Source organism: Centruroides sculpturatus, unplaced genomic scaffold (genome assembly GCF_000671375.1).
Source record: "Centruroides sculpturatus isolate CEXI.00-Female unplaced genomic scaffold, Cexi_2.0 scaffold1638, whole genome shotgun sequence".
Lineage (NCBI taxonomy): Eukaryota > Metazoa > Arthropoda > Arachnida > Scorpiones > Buthidae > Centruroides > Centruroides sculpturatus.
Genome location: NW_019386259.1, coordinates 91,064 through 106,569, shown reverse-complemented (window position 1 = coordinate 106,569; position 15,506 = coordinate 91,064). Strand labels below are relative to the sequence as shown.

At 34.4% G+C, this 15,506-nt stretch overlaps 1 long non-coding RNA gene across 1 annotated transcript; it reads left to right on the top strand.

Moving 5' to 3' along the window:
- The first annotated feature begins 9,420 nt into the window (after window positions 1-9,420).
- Window positions 9,421-14,415, top strand: LOC111614304. Its single transcript, XR_002754905.1, has 3 exons — window positions 9,421-9,508; window positions 11,664-11,695; window positions 14,331-14,415. It is a non-coding gene; the product is annotated as an uncharacterized LOC111614304 (long non-coding RNA).
- Window positions 14,416-15,506: the final 1,091 nt, after the last annotated feature.

Genomic DNA, 15,506 nt, shown 5'->3' with positions numbered 1-15,506 from the left:
AGTACATTCATCCCAGATGATAATTTTACACTGTATCAGCACGGTGGCCATGGACGATTGTTTTTTAATGTTGCATACTGCGTCAGGGTTATTTTGAATATTTAGTGGCAGCTTAAATACTGAATGAGCTGTTCTGCCTCCATCCAATAAAGTTGCCGCAATGCCCGATGATGCAACGGCCAATGCGATGCCATTATTTGATCGTATTTCAGCAAGAATTAGCGAAATAAGGAATGTTTTGCCAGTTCCACCCGGTGCATCCAAAAAGAAGAACCCACCTTGTCCTGCTGAAACTGCGAGCATAATGCGGTCATAAATGGTTCTTTGTTCGTCATTCATTAGTTAAAAAAAATGTTAAGGGTGAACAACCGTTATCACTTAGGGGTATGAAAAATAGATAGTAGCCGATTCTCAGACCTACTGAATATGCATATAAAATTTGGTAAAAATCGGTAAAGCAGTTTCGGAGGAGAAAGTTAACTAACATTGTGACAGGAGAATTTTATATATAAGATTTATTTATTTTCGTATATTTTAAACTGTTTTTGCTGGTGTTGATTTTAAGTATTTTTTGTGATCTTGGGATATCATTACTAACTGACATTCAAATTATCTCTACACGTCACATAATCGGAATATAATTGGAAACTATTATATTATTCAATGTTATTCTTAATCCTTGTATGTTGTATCAGTGTTGTTCAGAGATAGAGAGAGTAATGTATCATATCTTGAAGAGGTTGAACTTATAAACATTTTACTTATTTTTAGCATTTATAATTTTTAAAAATTTATCTATATTTATCTCTATCTGTATTATCTATAGCCTAATTAATATCTCAGAACAGAAAATAAAGAAATCAAACAAATTAGAAGCCAACACACAAACAATTTTTCCACTTTTATTGACTTTTTTGAGGGGTTCGGGAGGTCTCCAAACGTGTAGATTTGCAAGAAAAATATGGGGGTCAAATTTGACACGATTCCAATACTTTTCCGTTTTATATACATAACAAGTTGGTAATTAGAAAGGAGTCGGAGTCGGCGGATTTTTTGACGACTCCCACTCTGACTCCAACTAAAACACCAAAACTCCACGACTCCGACTCCACAGCCCTGGAATATACAGACAGTATTTGAATATAAATATATACATCAGTTTTGTATAAACATAAACAAATAACTGAATTATTGTTAGTACCTATATTCAAATTTATATTTTTACGGATTCCTCTATATATAGTAAAACTATCTTTATTTTACATACAGGAAAAAGAAACCAAACAGTAAAATTTCTGTAAGACATAACGAGATGACTAGATTATTCTAAAAAAATCTTTAATTAATATTTAAAACTGATACAATTATCAAAAATATAAATTTCGATCAAAATAATCATTTATTACAATAATTAGTTACATTGTATAATCTCTAAAATTTTAATATCTTCATGAATCTAGTAGGGTTCTTCGATTAACAATTCTTAACTGCCACGTCTCTCATTCACGAAGAACTCCTTTAGAACATTCCGATTGCTGTATGCTCTTTGTGCAGAATTCCGCGGTCCACATTGGAGAGGCTTCCAATTAGGAGATGGCTCATCCCAAAACTCACCTGGAATGAAATCACCAAAGATCCTGGTCTACAAAAAGTTGAAGTTATGAAGTTATGCAATATAATTGTGCATAATGCCATTTTATCAAGGGATGCCGCAATTGATTGATGGAAAATGCGCGATCGCAATGCCAAAATTCTAAACGTACTCTCTATAACCCTTCTTGTCCGGGAGAGACGGTAATTGAAGATAGATTCACCCTCTGGCAAATTCATTCCAGGATAAGAGGGCATAAGTTTTAGTTGCAGCGGAAATGCAGAATCTACAACAAATGGAAGGGTTGTGTCTGTACCTGGGAGCTTTCCCTTATTTGGCAATTTTAACTTGTCAATGTTAATGGTCAGGAGACTACTTCCAAAGGCTGACGATGACAGGATAGTAGCATCAGAGTCACTCCCATACACTCCCACATCTACAAATTGTTCTGATGGCTGCATCACATGCAGCCATCAGAACAATGCTATAGAATGCTTTAAAATTAAAAAATTTCGATCCAGACATTGGTGGTGCCTTAATCCTGACATGTTTTCCGTCTATAACCTCTAAGCAGAGAGGAAACTGCCATTTCTCCCAAAATATGTTTTGTAACTGCAATCATTTTGCATATGATTATCTCGCCGAACCGTCGCCGATCAAAGCGGCTTAGAGTTCGACGCTCTATCCCTTTCCGGCTTTTCACATATTACTGTCAGATGCACAAATCTAATATAGTCAGGACGAAATGTATTTGGAGGTAATGTTAAATTAATAATGCTGGTTCCAGGGTGGCCATCACCCAACGCCTAAAAAGGAGGACACTGTTGGGGGTAACTCCCCTCGAGCATCCCGTTGACTCACATCCCCGTGTTTTCCGCTTTTTTATACATACACGTATAAATAAAAAAAACGGAAAAATAAATGTATGGAATGTTCAATATTAGAGAGGTTGCGGCCGATGTTTTCAACGTGAAAACGTGTACGTCGGACGTTCAGCGCCGCCTTTCTGTGAGTATAAAAGTTTGACAATGGTGTTTGGAATGTCGAGCATGATTCCACTGACTATCCAAACACCATTGTCGAACTTCTATACTCACAGGAAGGCGGCGCTGAACGTCCGACGTACATGTTTTCGAGTTGAAAACGTCGGCTGCAACCTCTCTAATCAGTGATAATATTAAACGTCGAAAACCGTACATGAAGTAACAAATGGAAACAATGTAACAAATGTTGGGAAAGGAAAAAAAACATCCAGTTTTTTTATTAAAAAGCCAAGCCACACATGCAACTTCCGTACAGTAAAAAGGAGAATTCTGTCGAAGTCCGAAGATGATTCGTTAGGCCAGGGGTCACTAAACTTTTTTCACAGCGGGCCAAATAACTGAGAGAATGACGAGCGCGGGCCTCATAACCATTTTGTTAAATACAGCACACTGAATAAGCAAAAAATAAAGACAACCAACATATTTATTTACCAATACACAAACACGATGACGGCAGCAAGTTCGTAATTGCTTTTCTTAGAAATGTCATTGCAAGTACTGTACTTACACAAAAAGCGCTCTGATATCCAAAGTGGCAAAAAGCCGAAAATTTCATTTCGTTGATTTTCCTAAAAAATATATTTGTGAGAATCCAGGAGCTGTGTGTTTGTATAATTTTTTTACGAAAAGACACGTTTTAGAAACTTTTTCTTTCCCATCCGTTTTCCACGGGGTTAAAAATGGGAATATCGAATATTGACTTAGCTGTCAACAAGTCCTTTCTCACTCGCATCGACTCGCAAAAATATCGGAAATATGTTAAAACAATTAACTGTTAAAATGTGAGGAAGTTGATCCTTAACTAAGACTAAGGGGATAATCTAAAAACAATTAGAAGAAATAAGAAACCTATCAGGCGATTTTTTCTAACTTTCATCGTCCAGGAATGACACCTTTGACGTGTCATCGCTACCAAACAAACGGTCATCTGATCAAATTCCCACACTAAATACACATATAGCACACCCGACGTTCGGGACGGACATGCTTAGAAGACAATAACACAGGATCGTCTCGCCAAAATTTAGGCGGACATAGTGTGAAGACGACCATATAAAGTCGTCCCGCCATATAGTACCCAAAGGATTTCATTTATAAATTTTGTTCAAAGTGCAAAGTTTCTCCCGGTTCTCCACGAATAATTTAGCGCGGAAACAACAGCCCTACTCCAAAAAAAAGGTAGTATAATACAGATGTAAACTCTCGATTGTTTAGCATTCAAGTTAGAGTCCGTAGATATCGACTCGTATAGGTACACTTGCACCACCCTAATGATTGTAAACGCATATAGACTAGGACTCTAGGTCATCGACCTGTAGCTTAGGAACGCATATCTATAATTGTATCTTACGCTTGTATATTGCTTTATTCTACTCGTATATATTAAAGTTATTGTTTACTTAAACTTGCGTTGACTTCCATTGTTCGAACCGGTCAACCTATCGATTTACCTACGGTTATATAAAGCCCTCCATTAAAATTTTGCTCATTCATCCATATATCTCGACAAAAAAGTTTCATGCAGTAGACTTGACTGCTGGTTTGTTTTATAAGGAATGGAAGAGTCTTATTTTCCGCTACTATAAAAGTGACAGTAACATAGCCAATGGAATCAAACACGCGATGGTGTTCAAAGAAAGTCATCTACTAAACAATGATATTTGCTGGCATCTATGTCGATTCCATGGTTCGATGCTTGCAAACAAGAACAGAAAAATAGAGCTAAGAATGCTCTGTTTATGTTAGCCATACAAGTAAAAGGACAGAATCGAAGAACAGGCGATAGCTGACGACACCACTCAAATAGTAACACGTGAATTATCATCTTCATCGAAGACTTCCTTTGATTCTGCAGAAGAATATGAAAAATAACTCGACGAGAAAGACAAAATAAAACGTCCTCGCTTGAGTTCTAATATGAGCAAAGACAGAAAAGCACATTACAAAATTACAGAATTTAAAGATAAATTACAAAATTTAAAGATAAATTTTACAATGCACTGGAAAAAGTAAATCACTCAATGTTGTACCCAATATACTCGTATATTATGTACAACATTTTTATTAATTAAACTATTGAATACTTTGTGTACGAATGTAATTACTGTTTTTATTTATACATGCTTACTAAATACCATCGCCATCAAGACAATAAATATCAATTTATGTATTAAGTAGATGTTTTAATGTTTAACTAATTTTTAAAATCGTTTTATTTCGTATTTTTTAAAAAAGTAATCAGAATCGTCGTCATTATTACTTTCCTGTTATACGTTATCCTGTTATACATTATAGGCTTATAACAAAGGAAAAGAATGACGATCAGTCAAAAAACGACTTTGCCAGATTTTTATTCTTTTGTACTGGGGAAGCCTCGAAATGTAGAGAAGTGCAAAAAAATTAGGTTTCTTTTCTGTATGCACGGATGGTAGAATGTGTGTGGGGGCACGATTTAGTTCAACCATTTTGAAGCTTAATTAATAACTCCTGTGTTAAACCATTTTACTCCGATTGAAAAACCACAAAAGTTATTAAGCTTCAAACAGGGTGAACAAAATTATGCCCCACATATACAGTCTAACATTCGATGGACATAATCATGCCGCCTGCTTCTGGTGGTAAAACGAAGGTACCGTCAGTGTAGTTCTACCCTGAAAGCGCCTTCGGTTTACCCTAGATTACCCTAAATTGAGAGCTCGAGCTCAAGCTCGAAAAATCTCTCCTGGTCTTTAAATAATCGTAAAATATATCCACAATGCCATTATTTAAACTTAATTTTAATTAATTCATTTTCAACATGTGTATCTTAGCTGAAAATAGAAAATTAAATAAGCCATTCACTTGATTTCAAACATACTTTAATACGTAAATAATCAGTTTTAAAAATTTATTTATTTACATAGCCTATACATTTGCGTTTTAACATTCGTGTTGAATGTTCAAATGAAACCACCAATCTGTTTTATTTCTTTAGCTTGTATTGTCCTATCCTAAAATCCTCCAGTTATAGAGGAAAACAGAACGGTTTTAGGCTAAAACTTTTTCCGGCGAAACTTGTGCGAGATATGTAATAACATCAGATCATATAGCAGTTTTACCCTAAATATAAGACTACCCTAAACATTACCCTGAGAGGTTGAAATTACCCTAGAAACGGTAGCACTGAACATAACACTAGGTAACAAAAGTGAAGTCATTACACATGCACGTGTAAATCGGACAGAACCTCAAAAGTCCTAACATAAGCACTTTACCATTACCGTGAATCGTGCTAAAAAAACCCGAATCTTTCGCACATCTCACATTTTAAAGTGTACCGAGTCCAAAAATCTAAAAATGTGGCGGTCATTTGTCGATCGATTATCTATATCTATATGTATATCTATATCGTCAAGTTAGCCAATTAATGATGAACAATTAATTAGGATTGTATTATTGTATAATTGTTTAAAAAAATACCTGACAATGATTTTAGTTGAACTTTTTTAGTTTTTATAAAGCCTTTTTTAGTTCTAGTATATATATATATAAATGGACATGTACGTCCCTATATTTCACTTTTCCGCCAAAACTACACATCGCACGTGAATGGTGTTTGTATGTGGTAGTAGCACCAAGTCTCCATTCGTGCACCAGGGGGTTGCGTCTCGATAGCTATAAGGGTGTGGGAAATATGAGGCTAAAAGTGGTTGAAAGTGGCTTTGCTCACCTCGACCTTTGCTTAGTAGAAATGGCTAAAAAGTGCGCAAAATACGTACGGAAATACGGTATTACAGCACCACCTGTATTGGACGACCACCTGTCTAAAAGACCACTTATTGAAGGAACCGTGGGTGGTCGCCATAGACAGGTTTTACTGTATATACAGAAGAAATTAATTCATTTTGCACTCTGTCCTGTTCAATCATCAGGAACAAAAAAAAAATGTCTTCCTTCGCAGAGACGACTTTTATTAGATGCTAAGCTTCTGCAAAATTATATAAAACGGTTAAAGTGTTCACTGATAAGCCGATAATGTTTTAAAAAAAATACGTAATTTCAGAGGGAAGGCCTCCAATAAAAGGACAGGACGGGTTGTTGTTGATAATTTAGCTTATTCTGTAGTCGGATTGGAGGTCCGACTATTTAATTTTATAAATATTTGTGTGAATCTTTTTATAATAAAATTGAATAATTAAAATTAATAATCGTATAGGATGTAACTAGAAAAATACATGGTTTATTCTACAAAAGCTCATATTTTAATTCAGCTGTGTCAATTAATTCTATTATGTCAATATAGATTTCTAATTTAGCTTTTGCGTTGGTATGTAAACACATTGAGAAAATATTTCCGCAAATTCATATTTGTGTGGCTATTATAAAAAATATGAGTTTTAAATCTATTTAAATTTATTAAAAGAATTTTTTATGTATTATTTTATACAGGGCTACGGAGTCGTGTAAAAATCTAACGACTAGGTGTGGTCTTATTACCAAAATAAGTCCGATAATTCTAATGTCATCACGTGACCTCACGCCTTTAATAAATAAAGTTCTAATAAAGATAGAATGTAAAAAACGGTTTTTATTCCAAAGCTAAAAGATTCTAAGTAATGACATAGTCAATATGTAAATACTGTATGTATTCGATAATTTTTACTTTCCCGGCTTTTATATAGGCTACTAGCTGTTACCCGCGACTTCGCCCGCGGTGGTTTTGCAAGCAAACCCCATTTATATTCAGTATTTCAACAACCATAGTAATTGTTATATAACACCTACCGCCGAGAATGATGAGAATTGCTGAGAATCAAACGAACTATTTTCAATTTGATCACTTTTCTGGAACGTTTACAATCGTTCTATAATCGAACCAATACGCAATAACAAATTCGAATTTAAAAAGGCTCGAACATTTTTAAAATCGAAATAGATAAAAATATTTATAACAATGTCTGAAATGTTATTAATTTAATACACCTAAGTACTCGATGAAGACTAAATGTAGTTGAAAACAAAAAATCGTATCTAAAATAGTACAGTAGAAGCCGTTTTTCCGGTTAAGCCTTAATGCTCTACCTCTCCCGGAAGTCTTTTCATTCAAAGATTTTTTTCCAACACATAAAAAACCTTTTTTATATCCCAGTACGAACAGATTTAGACAAAACGAACGTTTTCGACCATAAACTTGGTCTTCATTAGGCTATTGACCAATAGCGTGATCAATAACTGGTCAATAGCCTGATGAAGACCAAGTTTATGGTCGAAAACGTTCGTTTTGTCTAAATCTGTTCGTACTGGGATATAAAAAAGGTTTTTTGTGTGTGCGAGAAGTTGTTTGATTTATTTTCCGTTTAGGCAGGTTTTTGCTTTATAGAAGGTCCGCATTACACTGGTTTTATTATATAAACAGACATGCTACACTTATAAAAACGCAAAAATGGTATATAAAAGAGCACCCAACATCTACAGCTTACTAAGGAATGATAGAGACAGAGTAAAAATGCAAAAGAAAGCTGGAGTTTATAAATTACCATTTGAAAATCAACAATTAGGAGTAGCAAAGGATTACGTGGGTGTAACCAGAAAAAACTTAGCAATACATCTGTGAGAACACAGGTACAACGTTAATGATAACACCATTTTAGCAATCATGGCGCAAACGGTAGGAGCGAATGTAAAATGGGATAACTCAAAATTCATTAAAACGGTCCAATTTCCAACCATTGCATTAGAAATGGAAAAGATGGAAATATATAAAATTAAAATAAAAAACCGTTGCCTAAATGCCAAGGATGCTAATGCGCTTTCAATAGCATGGAAGTACAGTACATGATAGGAAAAAGCATGAGGATTAAAAACCCTTAAAACTTGTAATAGTTATACTTAGCCTTGTATAGGGTAGTTATTTATTTATTTATGCTATTTTATTTTATTTTTACTGTTATTTGTTTATTGTATTTATTTATTTTTCATATACACAGTTGTTCTAAATCTTTAAATTTAAAACGAAACTTATTCGAAAAACGTTTCGTTCCATTTTGGAACGGTAATCGTAGACCTGAGGATGGCCTATAATAAATAGATTTAAAACATTTGTGAAATAAAATAATTTAATGCTCGGCCAAAATTCAGGTGTGTTAATATAATTATTAGTACTTCAGTTATTCCCACGGACAGCTTAACAAATAAATTCTCTCATTGGTTAAATCTATGGATGAATTTGTTTACGGAATGAAATAATTTAATCGCGAATCTCCAATAAATGGGATTTTCGTAGATAAAACAAACAGAGGAACGTGGATTTATAAAATTTTAAAGCGTATAAATATTTCTATCGATGAAGGATCAGAAGCTATCTTCGTTCAACATGAAGAAATTCGTACTTTGTCTGTGTTTGATTGTGTTGATTGATCTCTTGAGTAAGTAGGTCTACTTTATGTTTCGTTTAGTTTAGAATAATTTTTTCTTTGGATTATAAACATATTGATTAAACTGAAGAATTCAATTACTGTAAATTTTTTAAGTAGGATTTTGTATTGCTATTTAGAAAATGAGAATTTTTAAGACATTCGCTACAATATATAAAATTATACCTAAGGCTAATATTATTAATTTTTCAGTTACTCAAGTAGACGGAGAGGAAAATACTGGTGTAGCTGGTTCCGGTGAAGATGGATCTAGCAGCAAAGGTAAATCTAGAGGCGGTGGACGTGGCGGAAAAGGTGGAAAAAGCGGCGGAGGCGGTGGACGTGGCGGAAAAGGTGGAAAAAGCGGCGGAGGCGGTGGACGTGGCGGAAAAGGTGGAAAAAGCGGCGGAGGCGGTGGACGTAGAGGCGGTGGCGGCGGTACAGGTGGATACGTTGGCGGTGGAAGTGAAGGTGACAGCGAGGTGCGTTTATTTTTTGTCCCTCCGCGTTACACCGCACGAGCGACATTCCTTTAAAAATTACTGCAGAACGCGTTCGTTTATTCCGGCGGAGTGCGCGCCTTCCGATGGCAAAAACGGCCACTCGTAGTAGTAGTTTACTGTGGAAAGCAACATGGCGTCTTCCGTGGCTCGGAAACTTTGTTTCGAAGTCCAGTAGGTGATTTTCTGAATGCAAATTTAGAAGTTGTGAAAGCTCAAGTTAGTGCGCGTGGGGATGTGTCTTTATGAATTTCCTTCGAATGTTAGCCAGCATTCTTATTTCTTTTCGTGGTTACTTTGAATGCTCTGTCGGCAAGATAATCGATTTTATGGATTAATTTTAAAATTGGGACCTTCGTTTTGTCTGTAAAACAGCATACTTTAAATCGTAAATCTCTCATTACGATACTATTGAGGGTAATGGAGGGCCGCACGTGTGTTCAACGTAACATGGCCGTCCCATTCCCCCATCTGTTTCAATCATCACTAAGACTACACTTAACGGAATGCGGTAAACAAAATTTTGTTATGTCCACGACTACACTTTAAACAGTAACAATATTTATTCACAAAACAAATCGTACGATTGCATTTAAGAGCTACACGTGCTCTTGCAGCAATCGCCCGTCAAGAAGAAACTCAATCCCAGAATCCCTGCGGGAAAAACTCTCGTACCCGTTTTTGAGTACGAGACTCTCGGGGAACTCACTACAGGTGTGGCGCCATCTCACGAGTCCGTGATAAACTACTGGTCGCCGCATTATTAATAGTACGGGCGTCGCCATCTTTCTTTCACTCGTTCTTAAAATGCCTACAAATAGCAACGCACTCCCATAGTAGCAGACACGCAGAGCGAACGCTATTTACGAACGTGGACGTGGTAGTGGTGGTGGGGATAGCGGTGGTGGACGTGGAGGAGAAAAAACGTACAGTACAATACAGGAAGAAATGAAAAATTCGCCTCTGGATCAGTGGTTATTTTATTAAGTATTTTTATTATTATAAATTTAGATTTATAATCTGTGATTAAAATAGGGCAAATAATATACCGATTGTTCTTAGTTAAAGAAAGCCTACACCTATACAATGCTGTCTAAAGGCAGTGTAATGCGATCAAATTTGGTTGTGTGACATTTCAAGGCATGTACTATACTAGGCAAAATACGTTTCCATAAAAATGTAATATTAAAACTCTCCATCATGGGACTTTTGGCGCTGAAAACAACAAAAAGATAATTTTATTTGTGAAGACAAATTTTTTTTTTAAAGTGTGGGGGCCATTTAAAAAGTATGGTTTATCAAGGATTTGTTCTACATTTGTCAGCGTTAAAAATACGTATGACACTGCATGTGAGAAATATCACAGAGGATCTATTATGATCGGCCGTTGAACACTATACATCGTACTATATACTAGTTCTTACTTAGTATTCGGCCGCAGAGCTCAATAATGCGGAATGCTAAGAAATCTAATTAGGTAGAAGATCAGAGCTAAGAAGTATTTCCAGCAGTGGCGTAGCGTAGTAGGGGCGGCAGAGGTGGCCCGCCCCGGGCGGGCCGCCCCTACTACGCTATATTATTATTATTTATTGTCAAAATTTGACAATAAATAATAATAATATCTTGTAAAAATTTGAACCATTTCATTTCATATTTTTGTCGCACCTACGATTCGGACTGATTGAAATGAACACGGAATTTTTCATTACTTATTATGTGACGAAACTGAATTTTAGTTTTTTAAATTGAGATATCTAAATAAGGGGGAGGCGAAATTTTTCTCCGCCCCGGGCGGCTGACACCCACGCTACGCCACTGATTTCCAGTATCCTTGTAGGCTGTGCTGAGTTATCAAGTTACAGATTCTGTGTAAAAATGGTAAAAGACATCATCATAAGTTTATGATAAAATAAACTCGAAATATGTCGAATATATTACAATCCTTGATAATTAGTTATCATTAGTTACGTATTAAATAGTTGTATATTTTATATTAAACTTAAATTTACTGGGATAAGGAAAAGGAATTTTCATTTATTTAATTTTCAATTTATTTTTATAATTGCAAAATATTTTAATGTTAGTTTAAATAATTCAATTATGATTCTTTTATAATAAATTATCACTTTAATTACAGAAAAGTGAAGAATAAAATACTGAAGAAGAAACGTATGCATCCTTTCCTTCCTATCTTTTATTAAGTTTGTTTTTATTATTTATAATATCAATATGTTAATATTCGCAATTTTTTTTATTATTGCATATTTAAATATCCGTAGAAAATACTTGCACCGTAATACAAAGTATATGGGTACTTTCAGTCAGCAAGCAATTTGCTAACTTGAATTGAGCTAAGTTTCATCATGGTTTCGCTTGTCAACAGGATGGTCGTCATTGTTTAATAAAATGGCTGACAAGAAACAAAAATTAATATCGACAGTCGTCAGACAGATCGTTTGAAGTATCCTCACACATTTTATACAACTTTAACTTATTCCAGGGCACAACTAATCCACGGTAGCTTGTGTTTAATTCAGCTGAAACAACGAAAGTACGTCCCACTGATTATTTCCGGTTACAAAATATTTTATAATTATTGTAACCGGAAATAATCAGTGGTTCGTACCTTCGTTGTTTCAGCTGAATTAAACACAAGCTACAATTTTATAATTAACTAATAATTATAAAATATTTTGTAATTATTGTACAGTACATCTAAGGTTCATTGTAATATTGACGATAGTTACCATAGTTTGTGTTTTCTTGTTGTTGTAGATTGCTATCATTATATGCAGACGTGCCCGTACATTGGGGTAAGTGTCCTCCTTTGTTGTGGTACTCTTTTCTTAATCTCCAAGGAACTCTGAGGTCTCATTTTGTTTTAAAATTAGTTAATCATTTTTATCACGGAAAACGTTTTACTGATGAAAAAATAAAAATATTTGTTAATAACCGAAACTTTATTCTACTGGGGTCGTGATTGTTCGGTCGAGTATCGATGTACTATTACTCTATCTGATTAATGCGATTTTGATATACGTATTAGCACTGTGGGATAATTAACTGCGTTAATCAAGGAATATCTGTATATACGAGTATATACGTACGATGCCTTTTTTATAGTTTGCGGGACGCTACTGAGTGTATGTAATTCAATTGAAAACGACCAGTAAGACCGAAATGCATTTCGGTAAGAGTTAATTAAATATGCTGAGAGTATAATAAGCTTGGTTTATTAGTTCTAGTTAACTACGTTTATGTAAAACTTATTTACATTGTGTAACTTAGGGGAGATCGGGGCAAGATCGGCATGTTAAGCTTTACTTAAATTTTGTGTAATAAATACTGCTGTAAACTGAAAAAAAACTTTGCATATTGTCTTTTGGAATGTTACCTTACTATAGAACTGGTTAAAATCAGTTTGGAAATAAAAATAATTAAAATAATTACAACTTTACAAGAAGAGAGAAATTGACGAAGTTGCCCCGGGTATAGGGGCAAGATCGGCAACATCTCTCTTTTTGTAAAGTTGTAATTATTTTAATTATTTTTATTAAAGTTGCCCCTGGTATAGGGGCAACAGTAATGGGGCAAGATAGGCACGTATATAAAATTATGTTATTAACAATGTATAAGTTGGAATTCGCTATTAAAACAAAGAAATACAAATCCAACACCCATTTAATATTATTACAACGAAATGCAAGTTCAAAGACATATATACATGAATAACAAATGGAAACATGTTTTCATTTATCATCTGTTTGATTTTTATCCTTTGCTTCTAATGTGGCTTTATGTTGCCGATCTTACCCCGCTAGTCATGATTTCGAAACATTAAGTACAACCCTGAGAACAGAATGCCAAGCCACGATCTGGCCACGTGAATAAGTTGAAGTTACATCCTTCTAACAGGAAAAGTAACTTTCGTTATCATGGAATTATAACAAAACCTGCCAATTCAATATAAATGGAAAAAAAATATTATATGGAATTGAACGAAAATGAAAATTTGCTTGATAATTCAACTACGCTTGTTGGAGAACAATAAAAACACTACACTCAACAAGCCAGCAATAAAACTCAACTGCCTAACCTATAACCAAAGTCTCCTTTTAATTTGTTTTTTAAAAAAAGCGCTTGACAAACTTGCCCCGCATGCCGAAGTTGCCCCGATCTCCCCTAAATCGAAAGTGAAAAACTGTTATTGATCAACAGCTGAAACTAACTTGTAAGAGCTAATACAGGTACAGTACAAAGATTAGTTAATGTTAGTGTCAGTTCGATGACTTTATTTGTATTCATTTTCACGAAGTTAATTCTATAAATATTGCTCTTAAACTATTGACTATAGACGGCCATTTTATTAAGCAAAATCATCCAGTCGTTAAACTAAATGTATTGCTAGAAAAGTAACCAAAGCACTTAGTAACTGGAAATACCCACTAATTAGAAAATTCAGCAACGATACCGTAATTTTCATAAGCATCTGTTTAATTGGAAGGTTTGTTTAGCATCGTCTATTAACAAGCAAGCAAACCTTCTATCAATAGTTTGCTTATCACAGTGCTCGCGAACTGGAAGCACTCATCTGATATAAGAAAATACTAATACGCGTCACAATCTATACAAATTAAAAAATTCGAAATTTTTATTAATCTTCACAATATTTAAATTTATTATTTCTTTTCTCGAAACAATATAAATTTCTATTTAATACCCGATTAAATATATAACCAGTTTTAGTATGTACTTATTAAAAGAAACTACTAAGATATTTAATCAATTTTTTTATGTATTTCAGATGAAGCAAAATACAGTGTGGAAGATTAAGAATTCTTAATTTTCTCTTGATTTTGATGATCAATAAAAATGTAAATTAAAACTGATCAGTATAATGTTTCTGTCGATTAAACCCTTTTATCCTCAACTACAATTTCCAATAATACATCCATAATTACATGTATGGGCAGAGAATTTTCATGACCATGACGAATTTGGCAAAGACATAGCAGTTGGATCAGTGACACACTTAGGACTTAATCTTAGTAATTTGAGTTGAACAGATAAAAACTTTTTAATGCGGATTCAATAAAATTTTCGTCTTATGTGACCGCTAATTCATAAGTCGTATAGAAATAGAAGACACGACACAAAGTAAATATATATAGTCTATGTGATTAATAGGGTTAATAGTGCAATANCAATAATACATCCATAATTACATGTATGGGCAGAGAATTTTCATGACCATGACGAATTTGGCAAGGACATTGCGAGTTGGATCAGTGACATACTTAGGACTTAATCTTAGTAATTTGAGTTGAACTTTTTAATGCGGGTTGAATAAAATTTTCGTCTTTTGTGACCGCTAATTCATAAGTCGTATAGAAATAGAAGACACGACACAAAGTAAATATATATAGTCTATGTGATTAATAGGGTTAATAGTGCAATAGTGTGATTAATAGGGTTAATAGGGTAAATAGACCAAGTGATTAATAGTGCATTATAAATAATGACTGGACAATGACTGAAATGCCCGCTCATCCTGATAAATGTTGATTAATTTATTAAATGGACCAGAAATTATGAATATAAATGTTTTTTGTAAAAATTTGACTGTTCTAAACTTTTGCTACTTTTAACTCGTATAATCGGTTGTTGAAGCGGTTATTCATATCAATGATTGCTCCATAGGCCTTATCGTTACCTTTTTCAAAAAAGAAAACACTATTTTAAGAGGCAAAAGTAAAATTAAAATGCACAAGAGTAACTACTGGTCGCATGAATTTAAAATTTGATACTAAACGCAACTCAGACGTGAGTGCTGATTGCCTAGCGTATTTCGAATGATCACCCCTCAAAGCGTTATTATCACTTTGCCCGACCAGATGATAACATTATTCATTATTCACCGGTCGATCTGATAAATTACGTCATAAAACCTGATTACAGTGCCCGATTTTGTTTGTCATTA